Source organism: Uloborus diversus, chromosome 1 (genome assembly GCF_026930045.1).
Source record: "Uloborus diversus isolate 005 chromosome 1, Udiv.v.3.1, whole genome shotgun sequence".
NCBI lineage: Eukaryota > Metazoa > Arthropoda > Arachnida > Araneae > Uloboridae > Uloborus > Uloborus diversus.
The window spans coordinates 192,992,004-193,009,093 of NC_072731.1; positions in this window are offsets into that span (position 1 = coordinate 192,992,004).

The following is a 17,090-nucleotide window of genomic DNA, read 5'->3' on the forward strand; positions in this document are numbered from 1 at the left end:
CCTCAACGAAAGAAATGACACTAAAGAAAACGATACTATTTGCTACTGTTACACACTTGTGAGAGGATAAGATGAATGACATGAGACTATATCTAAAATTCGGTAAGTGGTATTATAAGGAATGCGTCGGTGTGAGTCTACGACAAAGATAATTTTGAGTGCCCAGACGGTTGTTAAACAAAGAATTTTTTTGTCATTTTGAAGACTTTAAGCATGATTAATGCATATATATTACAATTGGTTTCAATTATCAATGTTAGAGGCTTGTTTTGATTATTTAAGAGTGTTAAAGTGCTTATGCCTTATTATCTTACCATAGTATAATAAGACCTAATGACGAGGTTTTTAAAAAATGTATTATTTCATGCTTGTTTTCTGCAAAACTGGTGATTTTTGGTTTGTTTCTTGTAGTAATTGGCCTGTATGCTTAATTAATATTACAATTTGTTGATTCGGAAACAAAGTTTTTATTTTATTTCTAATCTTCCTTAGGTTGGTCTTATTAACCGCACCTACCTTATTCCAGGCCTTCAGTACAATGCTGAAATTGTGGCGGACTCAATACCCACTTACCACGGCGTTTTGTGAGATTTAAACCAGATAAAACTAATTGAAATCCATTATAGTGTGGGGGTTACTAAGATTCCAGGTGTCATATATCCAAAACCGTACATTTAAAACAGGGGTGGGTTACGTTGTATAAAAAATTCACGGATAACTCAAAATAAAATTAATATAGAGGTATTTTACGGTGTATCGGATACATTTGCATTGAATATTTACTGCATCACGAATTAATAATAAGGAATTCGATGTTAAATGAAGACAGAAATTTTTTTAGTGTAGAAAAACCTTTTAACACTTAAGTATAGCGATTTAAAATGCCGTTAAGTTTCGTCAACGGCATTTTACATGCTTAAAAGATACGTTAGAAGTAAACAACTCTTTGATATACTATTCAAAAAAAAAAAAAAATATTAGAGTTAACGAAGGTAAAAAAAACAAAAAGCATTCACGTTGAAAAATGTATTTAAAATCACTCTAGAGTTTAAAATTGGAGGTTTTAACATTTTGTATATAAGTTTGAAAAACCTTCTAACACAGTAAACTTTCACCCAATGCATTTCCAATAAACCTTACATAATTCTTTTAAAGTATCTGTTTCCTTTTGTACTAAAATTTAATTATATTTTTTACGACTGTGAATATGCTCCCAAATATTTTGAAAATACTTCTGCCATATCTTTCAGCTCGGACGTTTATTGCACAATAAAACCTCGCTTTAGATTTTGAAGAGGCTAATAAAAGGATGGGCATCCAAACCCAATCCGTTTATTATCTTCCGAAAAATCTTTAAAATATATCCCGTGTTGTACAGAGCAAATTGCTATAAATGGCTTAATAGGAATGTTTTCATTTGCTTTTTGAAGATTCATGCTTCATTTCAGTCAATTTTCTTCATAAAATTGCACATTTTGATTCGATTAAACTGTTCAATCAACAAAATCCGGATGGAAAATGCTGGAGCTTAAATCATTAAAGTCCTAAAAGATGATTAAATTCTTTGAAATCAAAACTTATCTTCTACGTATTTATTGCAGCTTTTAAAACCGAAATTAAATAAATAACGTTGGATTAATTAACCTCTTTCATAAAAAAAAGCAAAATAAGCAGTGTAATAAAAGTAATTTAAGGTAAACACAGCAGTAGTGGCCAGTGCTTAATAGTGCTTCAGTAGTGGCCACTTCAAGGTTTATACTTGAAAAAATAGTATTCCAGGTTTCCCAATGGATTCCAACGTGCAGGAGGTATGCACTTTTGAATCCATTGGGAGACCCGGAATCCCATTTTTTCAAATATAAACCTTGAAGTGGCCACTATTGGTGTGTTTACTTTACTGGGGTTTTCTTTTCATAGAAAGGAAAACAAATTTTACGTAATTAAAGAAATCTAGATGTATTGCTCAATTATTATTATTTTTTTAAAATATGGATTTGAGATTCCTAGTATACTTATCTAGAATTTGCTGTCATATCGAGATTTAAAAAAAATAATAAGTTAATAAACTTCTAAAATACTAGCAAATTTTTTTAAATCTGAAATTTATTTTTTATAGAATCTACGCGGCTCTTTTTCCGACAAAGCTCGTACGAATCAGCGAACGCAGGATGAATTTTAGTTTGAGTGCGAGATCTTTCAGTTAGAGATTTATATAAACGTCTAATTTCCCATTAGCCCCAGTGATACAGATTCTTTTCATGTGTTCAAAACTGAAGCTGGAACCGTTCAAATATACAAAAAAAAAAAAAAAAAAAAAAAAAAAAAAAAAAAAATCAACAAATAAATAAATAAGATATAAAAATGGCTGGTGTCTTTCAAACGATAATATTTTGTTTAGATTATTCTCTCGAAATTTAACATGATAGTAGAGAAACAGAGTTACCCAAACCGACAGAAATACATTCACTGCATCTCATAACCCTACTTCTAGTTTTTTATTTCGTCACATGTATTAAATTAACTTACTTTGCCTTAATTTTAAAAACATACAGGGTGTCCGAAAAGTCCTTGACACATTTTAAAAATTCATAGAAAAGCAAAAAATTGTCGTATCAATGTGTGGTTAGTGCTATAATAGTACTTTACAGATTAAACAATTTTTTATGACATCGTAAAAAAAGGGGAAAAAAGTAAAAAAAATAAGTGTAATGATAAGCAGTTTAAATTGACGTCTGTATCATCAGAGTAAGAAAAACAAATTCTTACTGTGACGATGGAGAACTATACAACTATATTTTTTTCTTTTTTTACGATGTCAAAAAATTTTTGAGCCTTTGCAGTATATTATGACGCAAACCGCATATTGACACGACAATTTGTTGCTTTTGTGTGAATTTTTAAAATGTACCAAATACGTTTGGGACGTCCTGTATTTTCGTAACTCACTGATCTTCTTTAATGTCTTTTTCAGTTGATTATTTTTTGTTATTTAATTTTTCAGGTCTACAGGAAAGTAGATAAATAAAGGAGTAAACCTTCGAAAAAAGAAATTTGTTGTATTATTGCAGTGTCTAATTTAAATGAGTCTAAGAATCGAATGAACTGAGGTGGAAAATGTGTATTACAATGACTACAATAAGCTCTGGAACGGATCAAAAGGAAAAGAAACGATTCCCTTCAGACAATGACGGTAGACACGAAAAGGAAAGAGCAAGATGTGCTAAATATAACTCATAAAAGAACTGCAAAAGAGCGATAAAGCACGGATCACTGGGCTCAGACTGATAAAGAACTATTTGCGAATATTCACAGGGAATATTAAAAATAAAATATTTTTACGTGACCATTGAATGCAAGAGAATGGATGCCGATTTCAGAGATAAAATACAGTATATGTTTTCGGGGTGTACAAGTGATTGAATCTATTTAATAATCTTATTTGGATTCAAGTTGACGGAGGTACGCACAAGAACATTGTTCCCTTAAATAATGAGTTTGACAAAAATACAATTACAGTTATAGATGCAATTTCAGCCACAAAAAGCAAATATCAGCAGGGGCCGTGTGGATTATTAATTCAGGTTGCTATCATTTAAATTAAAATTGTTTAAAAGTGACTTAAAAAATGATTGCTGAAATTTAGTGGAGGAGACAATAGATATTTCTTTTAGGCTGCTCTACTTTATTTGCAATGCAGAATCTTTTCTACGGTGCCGAATGTAATTCTTATGAAGTGTCAGTGAAATAAAGGCTTATTCATAAAATACTCCGCCAGCTCAGTTATTCCATCCGAGGACTGCAGTTTCGTGTTTTTTTAGCACTCATCAGTCAGGAATAGGAAGCAACTGAGCTCGAGGCAGAAAACCTTTAGAAGGAGCCAAGCGAGCCAAACAAACTAGTAGCTAATGTTGAATTAGCAGACCAGAAGAGTGACCGTAGCAATGGTGTGGTACAACTCAAAGATTGATGGCAAAGCTAGGTATTTTGCAGTAAGTTACCGCTCTAAGAGAGGGGTAAGGCAGAATTACATAAATACAACGCCAGCTCAGTTATTCCATCCGATGACTGCAGTTTCGTGCTTTTTAGCACTCATCAGCCAGTAATGGGGAGTAACTAAGCTGGAGGTGGAAAACCTTCTAAAGGAACCAAGAGAGCCAAACAAACTGATAGCTAATGTAGAATTAGCACATCCTGGCTTAGGGAGGTACTGCAAAATACCTGCTTTGCCTTCAATCTTTGGAGGGAACCGCACTATTGTTGCTGTCAATCGTCTGGTGTGCTAATTCTACATTAGCTACCAGTTTATTTTGCTCTCTTGGCTCCTTTAAGTGGTTTTTCCGCCTCTAGCTCAAAATACTTCCTATTCCGGGCTGATGAGTGTTAAAAAGCACGAAAGTGCAGTCCTCGGATGGAATAACTGAGCTGGCGGTGTATTTTATGTATTTCTGTCTTAGCCCTGGCTTAAGGCGGTAACTTATAGCAAAATAAAGGCTTATTGTTTTAGAGTCCTTTCACAAGTGTAAGAGGAAGTCTTTGCAACATTTTTTTTTCGCATTTATTACATTCGACGGCATTTGGGACACTTAGCTCGTATTTTTGGGGAGCATACCATCCGTACACGGCCAGACGGTTCTTGTCTCAAGCCTTCATAGCCAATAGGGCAGCTGCTAACCTCTCAGCAAGGGGAGTGTTGAGTGGATTGGTATTGATTTCGAACGAGCTGGACAGTGTCTGACCGGCAGAATGAGAGGGTTTTCTTTTGCCTCAGAACGGATGACGATTAGCACGTGTGTAGAAGAAACAGTCCAGCTGTCCAAACCCACATTTGTTTCTTATTAGCACATTGCAAAAAACATCTGATGTGAATTTGGCTTATTCATATGCTTAAGCAGATGATTGTTGCTCCAGCATATTGTCTCACGTCCAGTATAATAACGGTTTATGATACTCTGACTTCTCAAGAACTTTGATGACATCATGAAGCCAGTGGTACTTCCTGCACGATAAAATTAAGAATGAATAATTCTGTTCGTAACTCTATGGCCTACACCATCATATCGCCAAGTGGGATTCATCAGCATGACAACGTTGTGTCATACACTCCCATGCAATGTCTAAAGGGATATAATTCGCCAATCAGATCACCAATTCTTAATTCAATACAGCATGCTTGGAATATGTTGGGTTGGGAAATTTAACCGAACCATTGTACCATTGAATGAGATTAATCTGCTTAGCTACCTTTGAGAAAAACCGACCGCAGAAGGATATCGCTAAAAATGGACTCCGTTCCTACTGAGCAGGCTTTTATAGATCCAAGAGGAGTTTTAGAACCTATTTTGGGTTTTCGGTATTAAATTTATGTTGGTCTATCATTTCCGTCTATCATTTCTGTTTTGACTCACATCCACCAATAAATTTTGGAACAATGTAAATAATTCTAGCTTTTAAAATGCTATTTAATTTGATAGCGATTGAATCGGACCGTATTGTTTCATTATTTTTTTTTTCAACAACATAAAGGTTTTTTTTTTAACATCAATAACACCATATAGTTAAATTTTACAGCATCTTTACCAAGTTTACTATGGATTAAACTAAAATGTCTCTTTGAGGTTAACGGGGGCTAGTTCATTATATGCAAATAACTTGTATGTTTCTCTTTCTTCCTCCTTCGCAAAGAATCTAATTGGCCTCCAACACTTCCTCTGTTTTCTGCCACATTTATTGAACAAGTTTACTGTTTATATTTGAAGTACTACGTAATTGAAACACACTATTCAGAAGTATTTTTAACATGTAAAAATCCAGACTTGAAGTTTCTGTGCCCACTTAGTGGCCATTTCTCTATCTCCTTCGATTTGCCGAAGGGGCGGTATACTTTTTAATACACACACACACACACACACACACACACACACACACACACACATATATATATATATATATATATATATATATATATATATATATATATATATATATATATATATATATATATATATATATATATATATATATATATATATATATATATATATATATATATATATACACAGGGTGTTCCGTTTTAACCTCCAAGACCTTTATTTCCGCAACCGTTAGTCCTAGTTGTATACTTCCAATTGCAAAAATGTTTAAAATCAGATGCCAGAGTTAAGATATTGAAAGTTTGCAGAAAAAATAAAAATGAGTCAAAAATGCGAAGTTTAGTTTTTTAATATATATAATATATAAGAATGGCGATATAAGAATGGTGTAAGTCACAAAACTGCATTTCATATCTCGGTGAATATTGGTGGTACTAATGTCAAACTTTTTGTGTTGGAATTATTTTTCAATGGAGATTATTTTCTTAAATATAAGTTAGGGGACCTAGGGCTCGTATAAAAAGTTAAATTTTGTGTTTTTTGACTCATTTTTATTTTTACTTCAAACTTTCAATATCCTAACCCTGCATCCGATTTTGAACATTTTTGCAATTGGAAGTATACACCAAGGACTAACGGTTGCGAAAATAAAGGTCTTGCAGGTTAAAACGGAACACCCTATATATATATATATATATATATATATATATATATATATATATATATATATATATATATATATATATATATATATATATATATATATATATATATATATATATATATATATATGTTTGTGTGTGTGTGTGCGTGATAAAATGTGAGGAAAAAAAGAAGTATTTTACTTTTCTTGCCTTGGAAAAAAGTAAAAGTATTAGTGGAAACCTTTTTAATAACTTCAAAAAATCTTCTGGAAAAGGAATTTTTTCATTCAGAAGATTATGTTCTAGAACAGAATTCGGAAATCTTCCGTAATGGTCTCGACAGTTTTTCATTTTTTTTCCTCAAACACCATAAAATTAATTTTGTTCTTTAAAAAACAAGAAGTTTCCATTAAAGAAATTCTTTTTTTATACATTATACCATCATTAGAGTATTAGAATAGTTAAAGTGGAAAAACATTTTTTTTTTTTTTGCTGGAAAGAAACAACGGCTTAAAAAGATGCCTTTCGTTGTAACCTGGCATTTGCAAGAAATGACGCCAAACAATATTTTCTTTTTAAAGCAAGTATTGAGCTCACTGATAAAATTTTCAGACGCTAAATAAAGAAAACTCTAGGGCTGAAAGTAAAAATAAAAGAGGCGAAATGATTAACTTAGGACATAAATTTTGCTTTTTAAAAAGTTTTTACGAATTCGATGGAGAATAATAAATAATGACACACTACGGATTTAATGTCACTGCAGAATATTTTTTTTGACGGCAAAGCGGTACTTAGTGTGTAACATAAGCTTAGTATTAATTGGTTATGATTTGTCTTTCTCTATAACCAAGGCCCGCTGCTCTGGTAGGCTGTTACTAGTACTAGGAGAGGTTTACCTGTCCGATTTTTTACCAGTCCGTGTTAAAAAAATGTTTATGTTAAAAAACAATAAAAATAATATTTTCACGGTATTTTAAAGTTAGTTTTATGATTGTTCCTTAGTTTTCTGTGATTTTCATCAAAGGTTTATTCTTCATGTACAAAACATAAGATACTTGACATTTAAATATTAATGAAATTAAATTATTGTAAAAATCTTTCCATAATGTTATGTAGTCCTTCAATATCTAGTGAGGGTTTTTTGAAAAAAAGAAGAAAAGATAAAACACTTTTAAAAAAAATGGAAAAAAAGTCCCTTTTCGGTTCGAAGTCATTTTTTTAAAGTCCCTAAATCCTCAAACTAACCGAGAGTCAAGAAAAAAAACGAGAAACTTCAACTATAGGTATTTTCCCTTGGCTTACCTCATTTATTTACCGTTATTCATATTATTTTTTCAAATGCCAAAAAAGTACCGAACCGTTCAAATTTTAATTTTAAGACCCGAAAATGGCATTAAATGGCTCTTTTTATCCGAAATATTTATTTATTTAATTTTTAAAAGTATTGTACACAACTGAAAAAATCCAGTTACAGTGGCAACAACAATATAAAAAAAAAAACAATTAAAACGAATTATACATTTAAAATATTAAAACATAAAGACTTAAGATTGTAAAATGACAAGTTAAAAATATTTAAATCACGACAATGAATGTTGAAAAGCTTAAAATTTAAAAAGACCAAAATTATCAACATAGTTCCATCTGGTAAAAATATTTTTAAAAGAAGAATGACTCCTAAGAGTCCTACTTGGGACAGCAAGATGTATCGAATTAATGATGTCGGAGCAGTCAATTAAATTAAATAGAACCTTATATATATATATATATATAAAAAAAGAAGGCACAAAAGTTCACGGCGCGATTTAAGAGTAGGAACATTATAAATATTACTTAAATGAGAGTAAGAATAAGTTAAAAAATCTTGACTATCAGTTGTTTGATCATTATCTGATTGAATTCAGTCTCATTCGAAATCCCACGAAAAATACCTCTGAAGTGGATTTACTTCCTTCGAATCTGAAAAAAATCAAGGTTCTAAAATCAACAGGAAAAAAAGTTAAAATCATTTTTAAATAACGGGACATCAATATTAAATCCGAAATTTATCGTCTGCCGCAAGCTCAGTTTTAATTAGCGTGAATAAACACACTGAGAAGAAAGATCTGTTTCCTTTTTTTTTTCTCGACTGTGAACAAATAAAATTCTCACTTTTGCTTTGATGAGGTAAAAATCTTCTCTTTTGATTATTTTTTAGCTATGCAACTTTTATTCATTTTTTTTGTCCTTTTTTTTTGCACTGCCAGCAAAACATAATCAAGGATTTTACTTGTATCAATGAAGCGTTGCGTTTATTCGTGACTTTCACATTTGCTTTTAACGATGTTTAAGAATCATTATTTTGACGAATCGTTGGTTTAATTTTACAGTATTTTATTTTTTTTTTCATTATTTCAGCATAATTGTTGATCACGGGTCACTAAACACAACTTTTATTTTCGAGGGAGACTGTGCAAAACTGGGCAGCGCAGCTAGTCTAAATAAATGAAACAAAACATACATGCATGTATGTATGTATGTATGTTCCCTATGCAAATCCTGTTTACGTCTGATCTCTATCAAATTTGGCATTGAGACTTGTTCACTCAAGAAAGAACGTAGGGGGGGGGGGGTTCGAACGCCAACTAAGTACCGAACCAAATTTTAATTTTAGGACACAAAAATGGCGTTTTCTATAATATGAGGGCAAAAAAAAAAAAAGCTCGCAAAAAAAAATTAGAATAACATATCCAGAGAAACCCCTGATTTTTCTGCGTCAGATAAAATTTGTTCTAATGTTCCAAGGTAATTATAACGTGATTTATAACTGTTTTTAACTAATTTCATGCTAAAATGTAGGTAAGTCTTAATTAGAAATGCATTGTTGATAACGATCATTGTTGAACAATGCTTTTATTCAAATTTGTAGCGTGAAGAAAATCATTGAGAAAAAAGAATCTGTTGCCACTTTTTCTCTCGAATATGAACAAATAAAATTCTGGCCTTTTTTTTTTTTTTTGAGGTTTTTCCTGTAGTCGGGGGACTGGAATTTTTTCTTTTTTGGTTACTTTTCCGCAATCTGTCGGAAACTTTAAAGTTTTTTTTTTGTCTGTTCAAGCCTGATATTAAAACACGCGTCACTTGACATTACTTTTTATTTTCGAGGTAGACCGTACAAAGTCGGCGACCCAACTAGTTCTAAATAAAATATAATTCAAAAACTTATACTTAATCGAACTTCAAATAGCCGATCGTAAAAGTTAATTCACAACACATTTAAATTACAAATGCTCTTGTAAATTTCGCATCATTTGCTAACTTTTTGAAGCAAATACGAAAATCCTAAGTTAAAAAAATCACTCTATATTAGATAATTTTGTTTCACATGGTATTAACCATTACGTTATGCGGTGACTGTTCGAAAGGAAAGTTTATAGAGGGTGTTCTTAGCTTGTTTGCGTCTTCAGATGACATTAATAAACGGATATATTAATTACAAACCTTTAAATGGTTTTTCGAGATTTTTGCAATGAAAATATATCTAAAACTTTTTTTATTTACTACCAAAATAAAGAGTATTTTTTTTTTCTGCGTCTCATAGAATGTGTTTGGAACTTCCATGTCATATAGAATTCGGATTGTAACGCTTTTTTATAGCAGATTTTAAATACAGTTAATTCTTTATTCAGCGATAAGTAACCGAATTCATTGTTGGACGACAAGGAAATTAAAGGCAATGATGTAAAATCTTTAATTAGACACAAAAATAAACTCCCTATGCACCACATAGTATCACATAGAGCCAAAATAAAATACTTGTAATTGATTATTAATCGTATAAAGCTTTTAAAAGGGTTTTCAATTTTTTCTCTTGATTCTACATTTGCGACCCTGTCAGGGTTCTTTAAAATTTTTAATTTTAGTTATTTTCAGTCTGTTTACAGCAATTCGAAATGGTTTAAATTGATTGCTACTTCAGTTGAAGGCTCTAAAATATTGAACTTCACTAATGCAAAAAGTATCAATGTTTAAAAAACATCTTTTCTCACATTTCTGATTTCAGTCATATTGATTAGAGAAGAGGAACATGAAAGATTATGGCTTGATAATTAATGGAATACGCGGGTTTTTAAACAGCAACCACTATCGGCCTGCTAATATGTGAAATGTAATAAATAATTACATTAATAAGCTGTTAACAAAATATATGCAGAAAGATGATATACCTCTGATTCACTATAGTTTTCAGAAAAATTAACCTATATGATTACAAACATTCTGCTGTAAAAGTGTAAGCAGTAGAAAGTATGGAAAATAAAAGTTTCATACTTAAAAAGAAATTTAATGTCCATCGTCAGTGAGGACGAACTTATAGTTGGGTTAACATAACCTTGCAGCAACGTGAAGGCTACGCAAATCATAATCACAGCAACATACATATAAGTAGAATTTTAGACAAATCTATGTAAACTGTATTATAGTTTTTTTTTTTCCGAATGAATTCGAAATAAATTAAAGACAAATTTACAAATCCAACTTCAAGTTAGAAAAGGTTAAAAAACGCGGAGCTTAATCATGTGGATTTTTACTGAATGCTCTACTGACAGCAATCTATAAGAAAACGAGCTGGTGTGTGCATCACGACTTCCTTTTACTCCAATTTAAAGTCATTTCCCAATTATTGGCGATTTTAATGTGATTCAATAGTTTACTCTCTAAATATCACCAACAGTGGCGAATTCGAAACCAAATTAAAAAAAAAAAAAAAAAAAAACTCTAATTTTAATTCCGAAACTTTGAATTCAAATTATGTTTTTCGCAATCACGAGTTGCGACAAGACTCTACTGGTTAGAGTTATTGTTTCTAGAAATGGCTCCCTCGCCCAAGCTTGTCCCTCCTCCTGGGTGCTTACGTGTATATAGTTGTGTGCGTGTGTGTGTAGGCTTACGTGTGGTGCACGTAGGCGTGTGTATGTGTGTAAAGGCGTAGGGGAGTGTGTATGAGCATGCGTGTGTAGGACATGGACACCACCGCCCAGCAAAAGTGGATTCCGGGGGACAGTGCTCAGGACCAGCCGCGCCGCACAGTGGGGCAAGTGTACGGAGAGCTTGGACATTTCAGTAAAACCAATTTCTACTTAAAAATGTGATAATATTTTGTTATTTAAAATGTAAAGATAATCAAATACTAAGTCATTAGTTCAAAATAAAATATTTAATTAACATTTAAAAACAATTTTTAAAGAAATATATAACAGTATTTTAGCCAATTTCCATTCCATCATCTTCATCAAATTCTTCACTTGTTGTGACATTTCGTGGTGCAAACTGCAAATCTTTGGACGCAAATTTGAGATAAGAGGATCAGAATTGATTAATAAATTATTAAAAACGTCTCCATTGTTATCTATTCTGGACGTTTCCCTTGAATGCAATTCCCTATACGATCGAAAATACTTATGGTTTGTCTCTTGAGCGTCTTCGGAGAGTTGACCGATTGGTACTATAGCATATTTAGCTATTTCGGGTCCATGTATAAGTAATTTATGCACTATAACGGGCATAAAATACCAACCATATAAATTCACATACATCTGAGCTGTCTGTTTCATATATATTTCAAATTTTTTAAATTTAATCGTGAATTCAGATGAAATAACTTGCAAAATCGTTGAAAATCGTTTTATCATGTCTAGATTTATTCCGGTTATGGAAGCTGATAATTCTGCATTCGCAAAGAACTTTCGTGACGTATTTCCGTCGTTGGATGTTCCATGGCTTTGTTTTACATAATCTACCATCAACCCCAGCTTAGATTTAAAGTCGTTTTGTATTCTTGCCTTTCTTTGTTGTAACAATTCTTTGTGGACAGGTGACTTCGCACTCCACTCCTTGAAGTCAAGCCTATAAGCAATGTGTATGAGGCATTCAAAACAACGTATCCAACAATGCAGAGGTGATAAACCAAAACGAAAATGATCTTCTTTAATTTCTTTTTTGTTCACCACACTTAAATTATTCATTTCTTTAGGTAACGCGTCGCAAATATAACAACGCATCGAGGAAGTAGTTTCCGTTAAGTAGTTGCAAATTTTGCCATCCACCATAGTTAAATGCAAGTCATCCGAAGCGTCACTGATTACTTTCGGATATTGGATAGCTGAACTCGGGGATTCTGACGATGATACTTCAGAATAAAAGATGAAATTTTTAAATTTCATCTTTTATTCTTGATAATTCCTTCAGAATTTATTTTGGATAAATCTGGTGAAGTATTAAATGGATATTTAAATTAAAAAGTGTTTACTTTTGTTTTTTAGACAACTTGCTGGACTAAAATCAAAAGTAAATAGCTTTTAATGCTCTAAAAAGTAAATAGCTTGCTGTAAGTTCTCCTAATATAGAATGTAATAAAAGAAATTAGATGTTTATTAAGGACAAACGTTTGCTTTTTGAAGAAAAAACACTTTTCTTGATGTACATGTATAATATTTTGATCTTTTCAAAATATGCCTACTCCTTGTTTTCATTTTTACTCATTTTGTGATGGGTTTGTTATTGTGTACATACAATTTATGAGAAGTATTTTTGGGAGATCTGCTGTCACTTATAACTCAAAATAGTACCAATTTTTGTAGTCCCCGAAATAAGCAAACGAAACCATGCTTCCAAGCATCTCATATGATTTTGTCCCACAGTCGACAAATGACACAATGAAACTGATTCCTCGAAGTACTTAATTGAAATAATTTGCAATAAAAGGTAAACAAACTGAAAACTGTAAACATGTTTACTTGATTGAAGTGAAAAAAACCAACGTAAATAATACGTTTCGTGCAACCTTCATTTCGTATTCGTTTCGTCGTCTTCGTAGTAAAATATTTACTTATCTTTAATTTTCAATATCTTTTGAATAGGCAGGTTTAGGCAAAAACTGAAACCGGATTATGAAAGCTGAAACTCTCTACAATGCTTGGCATATAATAGTTTTGTTAGCGTTTGTTAGCGATTTTCGTAATTCAAAAATACATTCAAAATACTTTGAAAATTATCTCCAAAACTTTCGTATTTTCTAAGATACGTTTTTGGGTGTTTTTCTTATTTATTAGGAGTGCATAAAGCCCAGCACATCACACTATTAAATTTGAACAGTTCTTAAACAATTTATCTATTGTTTACTAAATTGTCTTCTTACGAAGTAGCTAGTTAATTCTTCGAATTCAAGGTATTATCTTCGGGTAATAATGTTAAAAACTAGTAAGATTGGTGGGAATATGTTCTTAGTTTATCAATACAACAGTAAAAATTCAAAACTAAATGATTTAATTTTCTGCCCAATGTCCAAAATTAACATTAGGCTGCCCCACTGTGCGCCGCCGCCGGTGGACGGTGGTGCTGCAGCCCTGGTCCAAGCTGAAAAAGGAACCGGAACATCAAGGACTGTCAAGTGAGAACAATAAGCAATCGTGATTGCTCAAAAAAAAAAAAAAAAACAAATAGCCAAATTTATCGATATATCGCCAAGTGTCCGACAAATTATAACATCACATGAGTTTACATCAAAATTTACAATGATTTCCCCCCAAAAAGGGGGGAAAAGACCCTTTTAGAAACACCCGAATGCAACCAAATAGGAGTTGCACAACTAGACTCCACTAGGAGTCTACGTACCAAATTTCAACTTTCTAGGACATACCGTTCTTGAGTTATACGATATACGCACGCACATACGCACGTACGCACGTACCCACATACGCACATACGCACATACATACATACATACATACATACGTAGATACAGACGTCACGAGAAAATTCGTTGTAATTAACTCGGGAATCGTCATTACGGATATTTCGCTTGTCTATACGTTCTTAGGCACTTATCCACGTCTGGTCTAGTCGGAAAAAAAACTCAATATTCATTCGGGGGTGAGCAAAATGGAAATTAAGGTCGATTTTTGAGTGAACATTTTTTCGCAAATACTTCCTTTTTTGTAAAAAGAAGTAAAAAGCAATGAAAAGGAAAATGTCTTACATTAATTTGTGTTCAGCATTATCTGCAAAAGCAGGCACACTTTAATATTATCAATATAGTGGAAACAGCCCGCTCTGAAATAATTTTGCTTATTTTCAGATATTTAGAGAATTATTTAAAGGTTTCTATGTTTTTACGAACTCTCATCTGTTTAAATTTGTCTTTGCGAGTTGCATTTTAAACAATCAATGGTTATGATACTATTTCAAAAGGTCGATAAATAATGTTGGCAACAACTAAATGTATTTTATACTTTTTCTTTACATAGATAGATTGCTCAAGTATTATTTGAAAGTTCATGATATATTGTTGGTATTTTTTTTTTCTGTTTGTATGATTCTGAAGTTTTTGCTTCAGGAAATATTGCATCATTAATGCAAAAAATGACATCATTAACGAGTAAAATTTTTCCAAGATTTGTTTTTAAAAATGGATAGTCTTTATATTTTGCCTAAAAATATTTAATAAAATTCATTTTGTTTTGTTTCTTCTACGTATTAGGGCAATTCTTACAATGATGCTTTTTTCAAATCCATAAAAATTTTGCATGCCTTTTCCAAAACAACGATTTAACTTTAAACAGATAAAAATAAAACTTACGCAAAGGAACAATTTTTGCTTCCAAATTTATTTTGATGTAATCGGATTTGAAACCAATAAAAATGATGGTCTAGATATTATTAAGTGAGCTTTTCGTTTTCTGAATGAAAAAATAAATTTATTCTCCTAACGGTAAAAATGTGTTATTGACTTAGTCCGACTTTTGAGGGAAAACATCTTCCATACTTTGGACTGAACAATGTATGGATTTATTAGATATTCCTTTGCTTCCACACTTTTGCTTATTTTTTTTATGTAATGCTATGTTTGTCAGTATTATTATTCTGAACTTTTAATCGCTTAGACAGTGTATAAAGGATAAGTAAAAACTAGCAATGGTAGAACATAATTTAATCAATATCAATTGCATCATTTTTGTTATCTTTCTTATGAATTTTAGAAAAATTCTATTTTCCTCAGTTTTGGAGGAATTTTTAGTTTGTAATTCTTCTACAAAGCAAAACATTCTTCGATTAGCATCTCTCAAAAAGTTTTCACTAATTCTTAATGTGTAGCTCTGTATTTCTGAGCAACATTTTTAGAATTGAATAAATTGTAACCAGTAAAAGCCCTTGAAATACCATCTGAAAATTTTATTGTTAGCCACGCACCAAAAAGCTGCAGTTTAATAGAAAAAATTACGACTTTATAGGTGAATTCAGACAATACAATTCTTTGACTAAGATGCAAAACAAAATTTCTTTGCTACTTTTCCATTGAAAATCTTGTTTTCTTTTTTACTTCCTTTTACAAACAAAGGAAATATTGCATTCGCGAAAACAATTTCACTCAAAAATCGGCCTTAATTTCCCTATTTTTCTCCCCTGAATGAATGTTGAGTTTTTTTTTTCGACCCGACCACACGTGGATATATGCCTAGGAAAATACAGACACCCGAAATATCCATTTTGACGACCCTCGAGTTAATTACAACGAAGTTTCTCGTGACGTCTGTATGTACGTATGTAAGTGGTGTTATAATTTGTCGGATACTTGGCGATACATCGCCAGTCTTTTGGTCGCCAAGTTTTGTCGCCAATTAGACGACAAATTTGGCGGTTTTTTTTTAAAATCTGGTTTCAATTAGTCCACTGTTGGTGATATTTAGAGAGTAAACTATTAAATCACATTAAAATTACCAATAATAGGGAAATGACATTAAATTGGAGTAAAAGGAAGTCATGTGAGGCACACATCAGCTCGTTTCCAAACAGTTGATGTGTATCCTATAATACCCTACGATGAAAAATTGGATAACTTGAACTTTTCATTAAAATTACATTCAAAAAAAAAAAGTTTGATAGTTTTTACTTCCTTTTACAGAAAAGGAAGTATTGTATTCGCGAAAAAATTTTCACCCAAAAATCGGCCTTAATTTCCATTTTGCTCACCCCCCAAATAAATGTTGAGTTTTTTTTTTCAACCTCACCACACGTGGATATGTGCCTAGGAACGTACAGACACTCGAAATATCCATTTTGACGATCCCCGAGTTTATTACAACGAGTTTTCTCCTGACTTCTGTATGTACGTATGTATGTGCGTATGTGCGTATGTGTGTATGTGTGTATGTATGTCGCATAACTCAAGAACGGAATATCCTAGAAAGTTGAAATTTGGTACATAGACTCCTAGTTGGGTCTAGTTGTGCACCTTCCTTTTTGGTTGCATTCGTATGCTTCAAAGGGGATCTTTTGCTCCTTTTTGGGGGGAAATCATTGTTAATTTCGATGTAAACTCACGTGGTATTATAATTTGGCGGACACTTGGCGATATATCGCCAGTCTTTTGGTCGCTAAGTTTTGTCCCCAATTTGGCGACAAATTTGGCGCTTTTTTTAAAAAATTTGGTTTTAATTTTGTCACTGCTGGCGATATTTAGAGAGTAAACTATTTAATCATATTATAACTGCCAATAATGAGAAAATGACATTAAATTGGAGTAAAAATAAGTCATGTGATG